Raw genomic sequence first — 18726 nt, forward strand, 5'->3', positions numbered from 1 at the left:
GTACAAGTGTTTATTCCCATAGTGCCATGCAGGGGTAGGAGCACTACCATTATCGTGTTTAGTTTTGAATTTTCACATCTCCCAGGTGATAAATAGGCTGCTCCAGGTTGAACAATTGTTTGTTAATCTCATATTGATACTGGTGCACTGGGTAACAATTCTTCTCATTTGGGGATTGTAATCGGGGCAGTACATGTTAAAATCACCACCTACTAATATAAATTCAGACTTATACCATGCACTTAACACATTAGACAAATAATCTATAAATTGTTTAGTCTAATTGGCACTCAAGAGCCATTGATTTGGAAACTTTCATAGGCGTCCAAAAATGGGATTGCATTATCCAGGCAAGTGATAGCGAAGAATGAAGTAACAGAAGTTAAGTATGTGTTAGTTGTATCAATTGTTCAATGTGTTAGTTTTATCAACTGTTAAACTTATTGAAAAGTTGATTAATTTCAGCTAAATCAATAAAAACATTTATTTTGTAAAAAGTATGTCTTTTTGTGCCAAGTTCAGGTTAACCTCAAACTTCAAGTGGGTCGTCACTAGAGGGGAACAACTTCTGATGATCTTCTTTAGGAGTTGACTGATGGCTTGTGCTTTTAATTCAATATTTATCGTTTAATAACGGTTTACAAGAACAGTCAAGACAAAGTTATAAGTAAGGATCGAGTTTGAACTTGGAGTTCAAAGTTTCTGCAATCTGGCAGTATACAGCATAGTTGGTTAGTCATTGGAGTTTGCAGATATTAAGGTGTTCTGTTGATCTCACCCTCTACCTGGTCCAGACTCATGAAGACTCTCTAATAGCATCAAAGGGGGAGTTGGAGTTTGACTGACTGCTACTTTGTTTAGAGTAATCAGTTGACTCAGCATAGCTTCAGTATTTCCGGATAATTAGTACTCCTGTTTCTGAGCCCGCTAGTGACAATGCTAGTCAGGGGAGCGTAACACTTGCGTTGAAACCAGCCCCCGGACACTCAATGAAGTTCTATCATTCCACTAATTTTGGAAGAGAAATAATTGGTTATCGTTGAGGGAATACATTCTTTTAATCTCTTCTCTGTGTTAGTGTGTGGGAGACCATTTGGTGTTTTTGTAAGGTTGGGTGAGAATATAATTTGTTTTACACTGGTAGTTCATATAACGATTGGATTTGTTGAACCAAGGTTCAACTTCGCAGGTTGTACATCTTTTTAGTCAGCTCTGGTTCGATAAAAAGAAAGCAAAAGACCCCAACACGGAGTGCAACAGCCTGACACACAGACTAGCTGAAGCATAGCAGTGCCCCTTCCAGTGATAGAAACACAGGTTTAAGAACCCTCACCCCAAAACAGGTAGTGAGATATGCAACAATTCAAGCTTTCCTCCAACTGTGCTGGTGTATGCAAGCCCTACTGTTACTAGGGACGAGCCACAGGATATTTTCAGGTTGGGGAGCAGCTGGTGCTCACGCCACATAGCCATGCCACCTCGGAAATGAGGCCACTAAGGCCATCACAGCAAATCAAACCTTGCCTTCTCTGCAACTTCTCAGCGCCTTCTCAGGAGATGCCACCGCTGAGCTGGGTGATCACTTACATGAGATCCAGCAGGGGATGCAACTGCCCTAGACAACCAGAGATCCTAACTTCATGCTTGGCACTTTGATGAAAGGACCCTACTGTGGGGCCTATGCCTTGCCTCACCAGCCGTCAGCCCTCAAGCTACAACAGAACCATCGGCCGCATCCAACAGCTCTCACCACGGTTGGACGCTTTCTCTGGAATAGAGGTCATTGTTTTATTAATCAGATTTGTGATTGAATCTACTATGGAGTCTGCAAAGGATCTGGTGGAAATGGCTGAAAGGGGTTCTTCAAGGTGAACTGTGAGTTTTTGTTGTTCAATCATCCTCAAATTCTCTTCCGAAGATACTTAACGGAAGTCAAAGAACATTTTATCTGGGATTTCAGCACACTAGACAAATATCCTCAGGAAGACTTGCTAAAGCTGGGGGGTAACTTGCTTTGAGTTGAAACTCGGGTTAACTTGAAGTTAGCACAATATAGAGCTGTTCAATACAAATGTTATTTAAACCAATATCATCATTGCTTCTTTTTTCTTCAATTATGATTGTATAATTTTTTACATTCAACATGACTTCACATCATTTCAATGCAATGCATTGCAGTTTACAATCCACTTATTAATACACTGCACTACATTAGGCTAGTTGAGAAGATCACAGGTGAGAACATTGGCTTCATGCATTTTTTGACATAAATATTTCTACAGTTTAGGCTGGACCCATTTCGTTGCTGAATCAAATTTCACACTTTAAGCTTTCATTGTTTCAGAGCGGCAGGCACAGTTCTGTTTTCAGTGCTTTCACTCAAGAGAGGAAGGAAGTGACTGGTGGAAATGGTACTGAATAAAAAAAATGCATTCTTTCGGTGCCTCTATCTTTACATTGAGCCATCTCTTTCTTGTATCAAGGGTTGTCCAACACAGAAAACTGTGCCTAGTCAATAGTTTTGGTCACCACAATATTTCTCCAAACTGTTGAATCATGTATGTCACGTGAAGAAGCAGTGCAACATTTCAGCACCTCTTACTTTGAATTCACAAAGGCTTAATGTGTCTTGCATCCTCCCCACATATTGAGTACTGCTGCAGTACAATATTAGCATTTAAAACAGAGAAATTAATCAAGGGGTTTTGTTCTCCCCCACTGTGGAATGTGAAAACCTGCAGGGCAGAATCTAAACATGAGCAATCAAGTGGACGATTCCCTGTAACTTTCAGAAAGAAGATTGGGCGGGTTGCATGGGAAATCTTCAGAGAAGTATTACACAAGTGATCCGATCCTTGAAAAAGGGAATAAGTCCCTGGAGAATGTCCATTTGGAAATTCAGTCATGAGGAAAGAGAGAGTAGGCTTGGATGAAGACACCATTCCCGAGATCTCAAGCGAGATTCCTAAATTATAGGGTGATGTCCTGGCTTCACTGACCCTTATGAGGTAGCTTCTAGACAAGTGCGAGGACTTGGAAAATGAATCACGGAGGGGCACATTTTGATACAAGGCAGTAAATGAAGGCTGGGGGAAACCAACTTCTGTAGGTTTCCTCTTTCCATGGTTGGGGCTGTAACTGAGTTCAGAGGGGACAGACCACATGACATCCTTGTTTCAGTGTTTTACTATCAAGGATTGCATTTGTTCAGTCGCAAAGAACAAGCCTTTGATTTCAAAGGATATAATGTACTGTCCTTCCAGGATATTGACACCCAAAACTCTGACTATGTGCGACTTGGCTTTCTCACTCAATGGATCTCTCATTGGTTAAGGAAGGATTCTTGTGGTTTGGCATTGAGCAAGATAGAAGGTCCCTCAGCTAAAGCCCAATAGCAAAGGTAGGGGAGACCAAAAGGAAATAAGTGGACCTGGATTTCAGGGAAAAGGAAACAGACATAGCATTGATATCAGGTGAACAATATCTCTGATTGGAATAGAATGTAAGGGAAACAATGTCCATGAGTTGACTATCAGGATCAGGAGGCAAGAGGTTGAAGTAGAAGAAAGTATATAGTAAGGACTGCAGTACAGAGAGCTGGGTGGAAGACAGCTAACCTGGGCGGGGTGATTGTCAAAGGGGGTGAGGTGTCAGGCTTCAGAGACATTGGTTTTAAACTGTTTTATTGCATTTTTCAAAAAATATACAACATCACATATATATCTGTCACCACTCATTACATATAGTACATTTGCAGTCTTTAACAAGGGAAACAAACAATAAAACCAATTATACTCTATTGCACCCTAATATTCTTCTTGTATCTCTCTCGGTGGCCTTTCTTATCAGACAACTCTCTTAAATAAAACAGAGGGGGGTCTGGGAAACTCTCTACCAGCACAAACACAGCCCATCGACTTGTTCTTGGGTGGATGGCCCCTGGGAGAGTCTCAACCAAGTCTTTAGCTCACTGTTCTTTTCACAGAGAAGACATTTCCCCGCATACCAGTCTTTGTCCTGCCCAAGGGCAGTCCAGCACCAAAATGCTAGGCAATTCTCCTCTGAAAAAGAGTACCATAGTAACCCCATACGCGTGTTTCAGCTTAGTTGGGCATCATCTGTGAGGTGAAGCTGTGCCTCTCTAAAAGCAGTGAGCAAGGGGTCCATGTCTGGATTCCCCTGGTAACTTAGGGTGAGACTCAAAGTTACTTGGTATGCAAAACAGAGGGTGGTCTGGGAAACTCTACCAGCACAAACACAGCACATTGACTTGTTCTTGGGTGGATGGCCCCTGGGAGAGTCTCAACCAAGTCTTTAGCTCACTGTTCTTTTCACAGAGACGAAATGTCCCCGCATATCAGTCTTTTTCCTGCCCAGGGGCAGTTCAGCACTGAATTTCTAGGCAATTCTCCTCTGAACAAGAGTACCAGAGCAACCCCATACACGTGTTTCAGCCTAGTTGGGCATCATCAGTGAGGTGAAGCTGTGCCTCTCTAAGAGCAGTGAGCAAGAGGTCCATGTCTGGATTCCCCTGGTAACTTAGGGTGAGACCCAAAGTTACTTGGTGTGCAAAACAGAGGGGAGTCTGGGAAACTCTCTACCAGCACAAACACAGCCCATTGACTTGTTCTTGGGTGGATGGCCCCTGGGAGAGTCTCAACCAAGTCTTTAGCTCACTGTTCATTTCACATAGAAGACATTTCCCAGCATATCAGTCTTTGTCCTGCCCAAGGGCAGTCCAGCACCGAAATGCTAGGCAATTCTCCTCTGAACAAGAGTACCACAGCAACCCCATACATGTGTTTCAGCCTAGTTGGGCATCATCAATGAGGTGAAGCTGCGCCTTTCTAAGAGCAGTGAGCAAGGGGTCCACGTCTGGATTCCCCTGGTAACTTAGGATGAGACCCAAAATTACTTGGTATGCAAAACAGGGGGGTGGGGGGGGTCTGGGAAACTCTCTACCAGCACAAACACAGCCCATTGACTTGTTCTTGGGTTGATGGCCCCTGGGAGAGTCTCAACCAAGTATTTGGCTCAGTGTTCTTTTCACAGAGAAGACATTTCCCCGCATACCAATCTTTGTCCTGCCCATGGGCAATCCAGCACCGAAATGCTAGGCAATTCTCCTCTGACCTAGAGAGGAAACTCTCTACCAGCAAGAACACAGCCCATTGACTTGTTCTTGGGTGGATGGCCATACATTGGTAAACTAGACCTTTTCCAGTACACCGTAAAACATGCTCTCGCTGCGAGTAACATGTGTTTTCCATTCTGAATAGCACCAACAATGGGTATAAAGGTCTGTCTATCCTGTCTACTTCTCTTATCCAACCTAGGACCTCTTTCCAATACAGTTGAACCATAGAGCATCAACACCACATATGTCAATACATCACCAGTTTGCTACAACCCTTCCAACAGTCAAGGTTTATCCCTGTGTACATTTTTGCCAGTCTTTGGGGTGTAAATGGCCATCTATCAGCAACCTATGATATGATATGATATGATATGATATGATATGATATGATATGATAGGTTATTTGTAACGTGGTTAATACCCAGAGGTTTCTAAGCGAACTTATATTGCATGGATATAGATGCCTTGCAGGTCCCTTCAAATTTGCACCTCCACTCCTCACCCTCAAACACTCTACCCAGACCTTTTTCCTATTATGTTTTCTGTTGAATGTCATCCATGGCGTGCTGTTCTCAAGGTGCTATACATTTTCGATATCAGCACGTTTTGATGACAGCTGTGTTTTCAAAACTTGCTCAAAGGTCTTCAGTGGTCTATCCATGCATCCCCCCTCCCCCATTTGGGGTCCGACATAGCCCCTTTCAGTTGCATATACATAAATGTAGAAATGGGGTTAATCCCTAGCACTCTCTGTAAACTGTCTATGTCTATAAAATGTCTATCCTTCCACAGTTGGCCCCCTCGTACTTGGCAATAAGCAAATCAGAGTACACATTTGTCCTTGCCCATGCCCAGGCCCATTTCCCAGGCACCAAATGTATATCACAATCAGAGGGTGGCTTGGTGTCCGCAGATATAAAAGATGCATGCTGATTGGATGTTGAAAAACGTGAGCTGCGTCAGACATTTTTAAACGGTCGCTATGTTGGATCCACAGACAGCTGCCATAGTCTGTGGACATTGCGATGAGAACAAATTCTGGTAAACATATTTAGGGTTAGTTTGTGGCTAAAAGTTGTTCTGGAAAGGTTGGGGGACTGGAGAAAAGTTGATAGGGAGCTGTTTTTGTAGATGAATGAAAGCGTTGAGGTGCCGCCGAGACCGCAGTCATCTTTACCTACTCCACGGACTACATTGGGAGTGGGTCAGTTCAGGGTGAGTCTTGTAATTTGAAGGTGTATTTTACGTATTTGTTTTATGGTTTAATTGTATTGTGTATTGTGGTGGTAGTGGACGTGCCATCCAGGTCTTTTAAGGATGTCTAGCATGGAAACAGGACATTTGGAAATAGCCAATCAGGTTTTGTGAGAGTTGAAGTGTACGGGAGAACAGAGTAGGAACTGTTTTCTTTGTTGCATGTACTAAAGATGGTTATGGCTATGGCTATAAAGAAGCAGAGTGTGTGGATGATGGGAGGTTTGTGGATCCATTTATTAAAGGTTCATACTGAATCTCGTTGCAACTCTGCTACTAATGCATTGGGTGAAGTGGAGGTTTTGTGGTATGCAGATTGTGGCTTAAACTGGGTAAATGTATTACCATTATGTGGAAGTATGGCTCACTTTAAACGTCCAGATATTATTATTGTGCATTGTGGAGGCAACTGTTTGGAAAATGTGACTGCAGGATCTTTGCACTTTGCATTATGTTCAGAATCCTATTGGAACTGTTTCCAGCTGCAAAGATTATTTTTTGGGAAATCAATCATAGACAAATATGTAGATGCCCAAACTTTTTTTGTCCTCAAATGGAAGAAACTAGACAGCATATTAATAAAGTTGTATGTGTTTTTTATATGCTTTAGGAATGGCATCTTTTGACAACGAAAATATCAAGTTGGATGGCGGAATTTGTTTTAGAGGAGATGAAGTGCGTTTGATGTCGGATGTCGGAAATCAAATTTTTCGACTGAATATCCAAAATGCACCAAAACAATTTTTGTGAACTCGTGAAATACGTTGTGAAGTTTTTTTTTAGAAGTGGTATTAAATAAAAAACAAAAACAGAAAAAAAATAGAAGCAGTTTTTGTGACAGTTAGAAAAAATAATTAAGTTCAGTACAACATTTGTTAGTTCAGTATATAAAACGCCCAACACTGTTTTTAAAAAAAGGTTCTTTTAAGAGCCACCAAGACAAGTTAATGGATTTTAATTCCCCACCCCACACATGGAATTTTCCAGTTGTCAGTGGACTTTCGTAGTGTCTGCGGACTATGCATACTGCAAAAGGTCCTGTGATTTTTATGTTTAGTTAAATTTTTTAACGGTGAAATGTGCATCCTACAGGAACCTTTTTTCTTTGTCTTTCTGGATTTTGTATTTTTTTTCATATTTGTTTTTTTTAGTAGGAGTGGTGAGGTGGTAAGGTGGGGAGGGAAGGTGCACCAACCAGAGGTACCAAGGGACAGGTGGACAGGGGAAGATGTTGGGAGTGCCTTCAATCTACAGTCATAGCCGTGTTTCTCGTGCTCCTTGACGGCGGCCTCAAAAGCACTCTGAAACGGCTGCCCCCTGGAGAGCGGTATGTCACAGTACAAACAGAGTATTATGACCCTCGAAAGGTAAGGGTCAACAGCGTTCTGTATGGCCTTCGAGGCAGTCGGTGGGATCCTGTGCCCCACACGAGTAGCCTGTGTGGTGGCAGGAGCAGTTGATGAAGATGCGGTAGAGGAAGATAGCCTACTTCTCCCTGAGAAAGGAACAGTCTTTCTCAGAGCGCCCGAGTGATTGGAGCCAGTGTGGCGTGGCCTGGAGGTGGTCCCAAACGAGTACTGCCCAGGTTGTCTGCTAATGAGTATGACCCTGCACTCAATGCATTTAAACTTGGCAGTCTGAGCTTTTGGTACACTCCTAACGGTCTTAAAGAACCACCACACACATGACTCTCTCTGTCCACGTCCTCCACGTCTTGATTGTGGTGGCCCCTGACACATGCCATTCTTAAACTCCTGGAAATCTTCTGGAAGTAGCTGTCAAAAGATGCTCTCTCCTGGTGTGCCAGATTGAGAATGGCAAAGGCAATGGTGGGTCCCTTCAGAGGAACCGTTCGCGGACTCTGCAATGTTTACGGACTACTGTGATGGATATAGGCCTTGTAAAGTTGTAAAAAGTTGACAGATGAACAAAGAAGGGGTGTACGAGCTGTGGAAGGGTAAACTTTCACTTTGAAACATCCTAGATTGGCCATAAATACATTTTTAAACTGTCCGCAGTGATGGACAATGCCCGCCGAAAGGTCATCACGCTGCATGGCCGCAGTCATATGATGACGTCCAGGGGCGTCCACGGTGGGTGTCTGCAGACCCCATCAAGCAGGAGATGCAGGGTGCATGTGCGTGGATGAACGCAAATAGGTGCCTTGTCCGCAGAATAATCAAAAGTTTGTCATGCGAGACTGGACATGCCCAGACAGGGTGCAATGTCTACAGATACCCCATTGCATACATGCATCCCCCGAACAGTTGTGATATCCGTGGACTTTTAATTGGGGTTTTAAAGAAAAAAATAAGAATTTATTACACAATAGTATAGAACATATTTATAGTAGAAAAAATAAATGTATTTATGAAAGGGATGTGGTATTAGAATGGGAAACATAAATGGGAGAGTTTGGAATTTCAATGAAGGGAGGGAGAGAGAGAAGTTTCATCAAACCATCTTTGATTTATGTTTTGTGAATTTGATTGAGGTGATTGCTTGGGGAAAGTGGGCACGCACAAGTAGGATGGTGATAATCAACATTTCTAATAGCATGAATTTTAACATAATTTGAAAGTTCTTTAAAGTCATTGCTAAGCTCATCCAATTTTGAAGACAAAATCAATCATTTTGTACAGTTGCAGTTTGGGATTGTATTTGTGATTTTTGGGATTCTGCATAATTATTCTGTGGTTTAGTTTCTTCATATAAACTATGTACAATAAGAAAAGAAGAAATCATTATTTCAATTAGCGCTCCATAAATTACATTATTTGTTTATGTTGAAAGATGTATTGTTTAGCATAAGAGATTTCATCCTCACTCATTTCTTCTTTGGAAAAATGTTCTTCTAGACACTGAAGTGTGTTTGCCATTTCTGTCAAAATGAGAAATTGTGATATTTTCTTATGAGAAATGTTTATATAATGAATTGTAATAATATTATTGGTTAAGTTGCTTAACTTATAGAAATAGTACTTTTTGGGCAGTTTATAATGTTGGCGCTGTTCGACGAATAGTCACCACATTTTGCAGAGAGGTGCATGCTGATTGGATGTTCGAAAAAAGTGAGGTGCGTCATCATTTTAGAAATGGTCGCCATATTGGATGGGCAGATCATGGCCTTTGTACGCGGACAGTGCAGTGAGGAAAAGAAGTCTGGAAAATACGTTTGGGTAATTTTGTGGATGAAAGATGGCTTGGAAAGGGTGGGGGAGTGGGAATAAATTGATATGGAGCTATTTTTATAGGTAACTAAAGGTTGTGCAGGTGCTGCTGTGTCTGCCGTTCATTTTTCTGTCCACTGACTTTATTGGGGTTGGGAGGTGGGGGGTCGGGGTAAGTCTTGTCATTTGAAGGTGTATTGTACATACTTGTTATATGGTTTACTTCTATTGTGGTGTTGTGGCCAGTGGCCCGATTATAGGGTCATGCCGTAGGCCGTGCCTACAAGAATCTGACCACCTGCCACATACACTATAGTAATATATGTATAGTTATTATAGGTACTATAGGGGGAGTATACAGTATTTGTAATATGGTGGAATTATATAACTGAAGTGTATATGGTATTTATGATCGTAGTACAATTGAGGATAGTACTCCTCAATCTCTTCTCTGCCTTTGACATGGTCAACCATTCTATACTCATTAAAAGGCTACATCATACCTTTGGCATCACAGACCAGGCACTGGACTGGCTGACCTGTTTCGTCACTAACTGCCCTTTCCAGCTGCAACTAGATGGTTTCTCCTCCACCACATCACTCTCCAACTGCAGCGTCCCCCAGGGGTCTATCCTTTTTCTGTGGCTCTTCAATATCCATCTCGTCCCACTGGCTCCTCTGATCTCCTCCTCTCCTCATTTCCAGTGTTATTCTGATGACACACAGCTTTCCTTGAAGCTTCCTTGTACTACTTTCTGAAACCCATCTTTAATCCCTGGTTATCTGACCGCCATCCAGGCATTGTGTGTGAGTAACAATCTCTGTCTCAATTCCAGCAAGATGGAGATCCTTCTTATTGGGACACCTGTGCCCTGTTTCCGTCCTACCCTCTAGCTGCCCTCCTTGGGCCCTCTACCCTCACCATACTGTGAGGATAAAATTGCTGGGGTCATCTTTGTTCCCCCTCTCTCCTTCACTCCTTACATCTTGGACCTTGTCAAGAAGGCCCACTTTCAGTTTCACCTCCTTACAGGCATTCTACCTTTCCTCATCTTTCCCCAGAAGCTCAACATCTGTAGAGCCCTGGTCCTTTCTAGGCTGGATTACTGCAACAGTCTCTTCCTCAACCCCCCCCCCATGTTCCCTACACCCCCTTCAGCTAATCCAGAATAGGGATGCAAGACGTATCCTTGACCTCAATCCCTGCAATCATATCTGTGGAGCCCTAAAATCTCTACACTGGTTCCTGATGGCCACAAGGATGAAATTGAAGACCCTCAGTATCATTCGACAAGGCTTTCTGGGGCCTGGGACCATGCTATCTCCAACTTTCTCTCCCTAAATACTCCCCTATTAGAGCCCTCACCTCCACAAACTCCAATTATCTGCTTGTCAAACGCTTCTCCCAAAAGAGAGTAGGAAACATGTTCCTCTCTTCGGCTGGTGCTTCTCTTTTGAACAGCCTCCCTGCTCCTCTCAGAGTTGAGCCAGACTTCCTTAACTTCAGGATATTTCTCAAAACTCTGCTTTTCTCTTACACTTTCCATCTATCCCTTCCCTGCAAACGCAGTCCACTACCACTAAAACAGGTAGCCTGGACCCTCATGAGCCTCACAGGTTCCACGCCCCGTACCTAGTCAACACCTTTGCCCTTCAGCGCTGCACTTGCGGGCCTCCCGCCTGGTGGCTGTGCACACCACCCTTGGGATTCCTCCGCCCCAGCACTTAGCTAGTGGCCTCACACCTTGGCATCCCTTGGCACTTCCCTCCTGGGCTCCCATCAGCACTTACTCAGACCTACTCCCCCTTCCCTTCATGTATTTATATTGTACAATGCATATATGTATTTATACCAGTGATGGGTACAATGTGTTTGTATAAGTAAGGAAAATGCAGGTACAGAAGATTTCTAGAACATTGTTAAGTGGCAGTTGGTGTTTGGAAGTTTAATATGTTCATAGGGTTATATGTAGAGTTTTTGGAAGTGATTGGTGGATAGATGTGTGACTGTTTGAAAGCAGGCAATGAGGGAGTGTTAAAAACAAACAAGTAAAAATGGTAGCAGGGCTGTCCTTTGCAATGGTGTGCCATCAGTGTCTTTTAAATATGTCTGGCCTGGAAAGGGGACCGTGAAGACCGTGGATATTCATGAAGTTCCATGGATTATGGTCCTTATTGTATGCTAGAGAACAGTATTTGGGACAAAAATTGTTTCTGTCCTTTTTTGTTTTACTCTAGTATGCAATTGTCCATTACTTCCATTAGCATGGTACAAAATGCTAATGGAAATGTTGGAGAATCTTATTGAGTCTAACTACTTTATTGAAACATGTAAAGCAGATGGAAGCTATACGATTCATTTTTTCTTTTTAGTTCTATTTCTTAACTGTGAAATGCGGCTCCAAAATGAACCTTTTTTTTGCTGTTTTTTGATTTTGTATGTTTTGTGGGGTTTTGTGCAGGAGAGGCCAGGAAGTAAGGTGCAGGAGGGAAATGCGGGGAGGGGGCACCAACCACAGGTACAGAGGGGCAGGTGGACAGGTGACAATGTTGGGCATGCTTTAAATCTAAGGTTGGGTGGGGGTGTTTCTCCTGCTCTTTCATTACAGCCTCAAAAGCACTTTGAAACTGCTCCCCCCCTGCAGAGTGTGGTGCAGTATATGTCTTGGAAAGATATGGATCAACAGTCTCTTTTTTGGCCTGCAAGGTTGCTGGTGGGATCTTCTGCCCCACAGGAGTAGCCTGTGTGGTGGCAGTAGTGGTTGAGGAAGATGAGGTAGAGTAAGAAAGCCTACTACTTCTTGAGAAAGGAACAGCCTTTCTCAGAGCACCTGGGTGTATCAGAGGGTGTGGCGCTGCATGGACGTGTCACCAAAAGAGTACTGCCCATGATGTCCATGACTGAGTATGATTCCCCACTCAATTCATTCAACATGGATAGCCTGAGCCTTTGGTACCCCTCGTGAAGTCTTAAAGAACCGCCACACCCATGATTCTCTCTGAGTGCTAGAGGTAGGCATTTCCTCTATCTCATCTTCCTGGTCGTCTTGATCCTCCCCTGCATCATTGTGCCTTTTTCCTTACCAAGCCCTCCAGCAGGTGGTGGTGGTGGTGGTGGCAGTGGTGGTGGCTCCTGGACACGAGGGATGGCCGTTCTGATGCCATTTTTGAAGTTAAATAGCATATGTGCTAATATTCTTCCAAGCAGGTGCTCTCTCCCAGATTGCAGATGAAAAATGAGTAACAAAAGGTCTAGGAGTTCTGCGAGGGTAAACTTTCAGTTTGAAACTTCCTATATCGGCTGAAAATGCAGTTTCGAAAATGTCCGCGAAGCACAGACCTGTTCACGAACACATTATGACAGCGTGCACACGCACGTGGTCACGTGACACTGTCCGGAAAGTCTGCTGTGACATCAGACATTCGCAGACATCAGCTAACAAAAAAAAGGCGTTAAAAGTTGTAGTAAGTTGATAGAAGTGTTATGAATGTTGCTAGAAGGTGAAGAATGGCACAGTTGTCACTTGAAACTTCCTAGATTGGCTGCCAATGCTGCTATATTGGAGTGAGTATGATATTAGGAAGCTGTAGCAAATTAGGGTGCACTGGTAAAATCCTATGAAATTTTGACAAAAAAACGTTGTAAAAGGGATGTTATGGTTAAGTTGCACTCATAAAAACCTATGAAATTCAGTGAAAAAACATTGTTAAAGGGACGTTAGGTTACAAGTAAAATTGAAAACCCCCACAAATTCGCCAGTTATGGTAAGCTAAGCAACCATAACTCATGCCACCCCATGCACTACTAAGACTAACACCCAGGACATCAAATATGACATCACAAATGTCATTGATGACCTCACTGCTGATGCCACTTGTTTTTGTTCACTGACATGTCTAGGCCAGTAGTTTTTCTTCAATGACAGTTAGAATTTTATAATTGAAAAGGTGCTTTATATCTAGACGTTAACCGTGTCCTCTGTTGTTAAGCACTTGGTGGGATCACAAGTAAAGCCTTCACCAGAACAAAGTTCAGGTCTGGGGCTTTTTATATCTGCCTTACCATTATTCAGTATAATCTTATTGCATGAAACGTCTAATTTGAAATGCTACCATTGGAGAAAAAATTGCCTTATTTAAAAATGTGCTCAGAAGATGTCTTAGACATCCAAGTCTGATCTGTGTATTCTCTTTTCCCCCCAGGAGATAAAGTGATTGCACTTTGTTTGCCGCAATGTGGATCCTGCAGGTGCTGCCGGAGTCCACGGAGCAACTTTTGTGATAAATCTGAGTATGTTTCTAACTTTATTTATCTAGTGTGTGTAACTCCCATCTTGTGTAGAAACAATAGTGTACCTCTGTCTCCTTAACCATCGTGTGTCATGTAGTTTTGTATGGTATTTCACGATCACAGACACAGCTTTTAAGTACTACCATTGTATTTAATGGAAGCAGAGGGAGGTAAGATGTTTTCCCAAAGATCACATCAAATTACAGTTAACAATTGAGACTAAAGCCCAAAGAGTGTATGCTGCTTTTGAGAGAAAGAGCTAAAGGAACATCTGCAATGCAAGAAATCTATGGAATGTTTTAAACAAGTCCAGATGCAAGCGGGCAGAAATAAGGAGCCCCACTAGGCCAAGCATATCGGATATTGAGGGGCTGACACACCACTGCCACACAACCATGCACATGACACACATGAATCAACGATAATGACAGGAAACTCATTGATGAGGCATGTCATAGATACCTTCCTCGCCTTCAGACACACAACTTAAGGTTGACCAAGTTCAGCCTTCTTTCAATCATCAGCATTGTCATAGCTGGCCATGAGGCCATAAAAAGCATACAACGTCTACTGCAAATTAGGTGTATAAAATAATCAAACCCTTCACCCACTACTGATAGCTCCTTGAAAGCTAGTTCCGGGGATAACCAAGCCACAGCTGCATTTGGAAAGGTGTTACAAAGAGCAGGGGGATACCAGTAGACTGTGTCGACCATCCAAACATTAATTCCAACAGGGGTTTCCAAGCAACGGCTGAAAGACAGAAAGGCAAGCAGAGTGAACCAAGAGTGGTTAATATTCTCACACAGAACCTTGACGTGAAATTAACGCCATTGTTTGAAAGGTATCAACTAGAATGTTAAGTTTTAGGTGGCTCCTCAGCATGCCTTTGTCTGCAATGTCCTCATGTTTCACATTCCTAATATTCCAGAGGAGATTTTTTTATGGATCAAGTTCCTTTTATTTACCCACAGAGAAATATGTCTGATGGCTGTGTTGTTGGTGCTATGTGTTTTCTAAAACATTTTCAAAACCACAAGGATGGAGCAATGCATGCAGTGCTCTATGCACCAGCCACTGGGCAAGGTACTGATTAAAAAGGGTAATAAAAATGGTGAATAAAGATAGGGCATGTGCTCCAACAGAGTTTACATGGTTTCATGAGGAAGCCATTGTATTCCCAGGTGGGGTTGAAGTCGTTGGTCCAATTCGCTCCCTGACTAGGTCCTGTAAGTGGTATGCACATCAGGAGTTGGCCAAAGTTATCTTGACCAATAAGGAGAGTCCATTGCTGCAACAAAGTACCTTAATGTAGTGGACCAATCACACTACAGTGTTTTTGCTGACTGCAAAATTGGGTAACTTTGTAGGGGGTTGTATTTGGATATGCCTGACCAATGGGGTAATGAACTATAGGGATGTGTAGATTTTGGTATAGGTTTTAGCCAATCAGGATCGTGGGATTATCTTGTATCTGATATATTTTGCTAAGGCTAACATGTGGTTTTGACGCTATAGAAGATGTAACTTAGAATAGGTGTGTCGAGTTTGGTTTCAGTTTTGAGTTCGACAGGACTGACAGACACTCCCGGCCATATTTGACTGCAATAAAACATTGTTTTTCTTGACTCCTTTTGGAGTGATCTTTTTTATCCAACGGGTTTTGAGCCTACCTCACAGGTGAGATAAAGCTACAAAATGACAGGAACAGATACAGATGTATGGGGACAGGCTGAATCTAGCAGAACTTTGCCAATTGAACCAGGTTAGTTAATAAACTACCAAGTCTAGAAGATCATCTGAGAAGAACCCGCTCAACGAATTCTTAAAAGACAGCTGATACACAACATCATGTATACTCGCGCAGACCTTTTTGTTTTCCCTGAGGCATCAATTTGGCAAACTACATTGTACTAATACATTTTGCTAGAATTGGAATCTGGGTGGAGTTTCCTATATTAAAGACCTGTTTGAAAATGAGGAATGGATCCCATATGGCGGCCTATGTCAGCAATACAACCTGAATGGCTGTAGGTACTCAGAATACCGGCAATTAAGAAAGATTTTGAACAAAACTCTGGAAACTGCACCTGGTTTACTCTACAGGAGTAAGATCTGGTGGAAAATGGAAACATACACTCAGCAGCATCCTTTTACTGATGTCTAGCGATGGCATGTAGTAAGATTACAGACATCTTTCCTCTATGGACCAAAGAACTTGATGAAACTTGAGACTTGAAATCTGGGCACGGTGCTGCAATAATATTCAACTCACAACACTAGACTGGAGCTTGAGGGCCAGCCAGATCAAACTGCTGCACCTGGTTACTGGACACCAGATCGGATGTTTACAAGGAACCTATGTGACAGTGACCGATGTTGCAAATGTCATAAAGAAAAGGGTACATTGGCTCACATGATCTGGTCGTGCCCGAAAAACCAATGAATTCAGTAAAGAAGCATCAGAAGACATTTGCCTCGTATTGGAAACTTATATTCCATTGAAAACTTCAGTTTCATCATGGGTGATGATAAATTGGTGTGCGACCTGACAAAAGCAAACAAGGCCTGGCTGTTCAGAGGAGGCATTCTAGCAAAGAAAATTATTCTGCATGCTTGAAAGTCATCAAGTTATTTGGCCATAGGGGATTGGATTCAAGACTTGCTGACGCTCTCTATTTTGGAACAGATCATATACACATGCAGAGAAGACCTTGAAACATTCCAGGCATCCTGGGGTCCCTTCTTAGAGACACATGGCTAACTTGTATACAACCAGCTGATAGATTTGCACCACCCAAATGAATTTTGTTATTCTCACAATTCCCGCCGCTTTCATGTATAATCTCTGATTACGAAGATCAATGTACACCATTGTGTTTTTTGTTGGTTTTTTAAAATATTGTCTTCTATTCTTTTGATTGTTGTTCTGACATGTTCTTTGCGTCTTCATCATTTGATGTATTTGTTGAGCCAATAAAAACTGCTAATGAACAGATAGGAAGCCACATGCCAGCACTGAGAAAGCTTAGCTTTCGGCCGAGCTAGATTCATGTTCAAGCCTCTCACCTCTGTATGTATGTGATTTATAAAGTGCAAACCTAGCTGATAAGCAATGGTCTCCGAGCTCATAACAATATATGAACTAGCCTCAATTTGACTGCATAATAGGTTCCATCTGTACTCTTCATGTATAGCCCCCCCCCCACCCATTCCACAAGCATATGGTTCTCATGTCACATTTAAATGGGCCTGAACATTATTTTCAGGGCTTCCTGACAAACATGTGTACATCTTGTTTTCCAGAAGATCACCCTCATGGCACTGCTGAAGATCATCAGAGGCAGAATGCTTTCTTCTAAGCCTGCCTTCCCTACTTTTGTGCACCCATGCTAGGGTTCAAACTGTGGTTGGTAGCAAATTAGAAATGACATGAATTAAATCACTTTAAATGATGGTCAACCATTCTTTTACCATAGTTGCTGCTTTAGAAAGTAGGTCATATATTTCCTTTGCTTAGTAGTTCAGGTATGAAGGAGTTTAATTCCCATATAATCAGTCATGGTTTTCCTTTTATTTTGCCAAATTTATTGTACACAAAGCTATTGCTGTTAACTATTGAATTGCTGTACGTATTAAGATCAAAGGTTTAATTTTGCCTAAAAACTTAATATTAGCTAGATGGGGTATGTTGGTAGTGGAGGGTGTAGCTCAACTGTCACTAACAATATTCCCAGTTTCAATCAACAATTTACATTTTTTACATCTATTAATTTCACATCCTTACCATTTTCTAGCCTTACAGTTGAGTTTTCAATATTATCACTGTTGCTGTCGTAGATTTTTATTTTCATAGTCATATCGGTGCCTAAAGAGGAAGGAGTTCCCCTCACAATTCCAGGGGGTACAGGAAGGACAGATTTGGAGTGCAGAAAGAATTCCATTGCCAGGGTCCACCGATGTAACATATTTCCTACACTCTTCTTCTCTCATCTGATGATTTTCGGTCTTGCCAGATCTAAACTCTAGTATGATTATAAAGTAACGGCAGGCAGGAAATACATTTGCAAGCATACAGCCCTCAACTGGCCAACACACTTTTCAAAGAATTAAGCCAATTTCTCAGAGAGCAATTCAGGTGGGGTGCAACATGCTTGTTGAAATGGACATTCCCCTTAAGAGTGGACCTGAATGCCATTTGCAAATATGTACTCTACTGATGGATGTACTCTACTGATTTATTTTTTATTTTTGTAAAAACAAAATGAAGGAGGTTGCTACCGGTAAGTGTGCTTTTCCACATTTTAGCCATATGGTACATTATGTAAAAGGGTTATCCGTAGTAACTACTGAGCTGACTTCTGTCTCTGAGTGTAAGTAACTCAATCACTGACATCAATAAGGTGGACATATGCAGGATTCTGCTGTGCATGATCCAAAGACACACTAGTAGGTGGAAGGTGAAATTGCAACATTCCAGATGCAGAACTGTTTATCTATGCTGGATGTCCACTCAAGAAGTTCTACATAGGTAAAGTGGTCCCGGTCCTTCTCTATGGCCTCGAGGCAAAGCCTCTTCTGTGGAACTATGACTGGAGCACAATTGAGGGCTTTTTGTGGAAATCTTCCCTTCATCTCCCATTGTGCACTCCTCTCATTAGTCTGAGATTTGAGTTGGGTCTGACCTCTTTGAGTTGCCGCGCGGAGTGGAAACTACTGTCCCTCTATCGTAACATAAACACAGCCAGTGTATCCACTCTTTTCTTTGACGTAAACCAACACCTAAAAAAGGCAAAATCAAAAAAACTTCTCGGCTTGGAAGAAAAGATTGGCTGCATTTTATACAGGCTGGAATTAACAACAGAAACTCTCAT

General features: G+C 42.3%; 1 pseudogene; it reads left to right on the forward strand.

The window, feature by feature from the left end:
* LOC138515195 (alcohol dehydrogenase 1-like) overlaps positions 1-18726 on the forward strand; it is a 328151-nt pseudogene that overhangs the window by 125832 nt on the left and 183593 nt on the right.

This window comes from Ambystoma mexicanum, chromosome 6q, assembly GCF_040938575.1.
Source record: "Ambystoma mexicanum isolate Mex_15411 chromosome 6q, UKY_AmexF1_1, whole genome shotgun sequence".
Lineage (NCBI taxonomy): Eukaryota > Metazoa > Chordata > Amphibia > Caudata > Ambystomatidae > Ambystoma > Ambystoma mexicanum.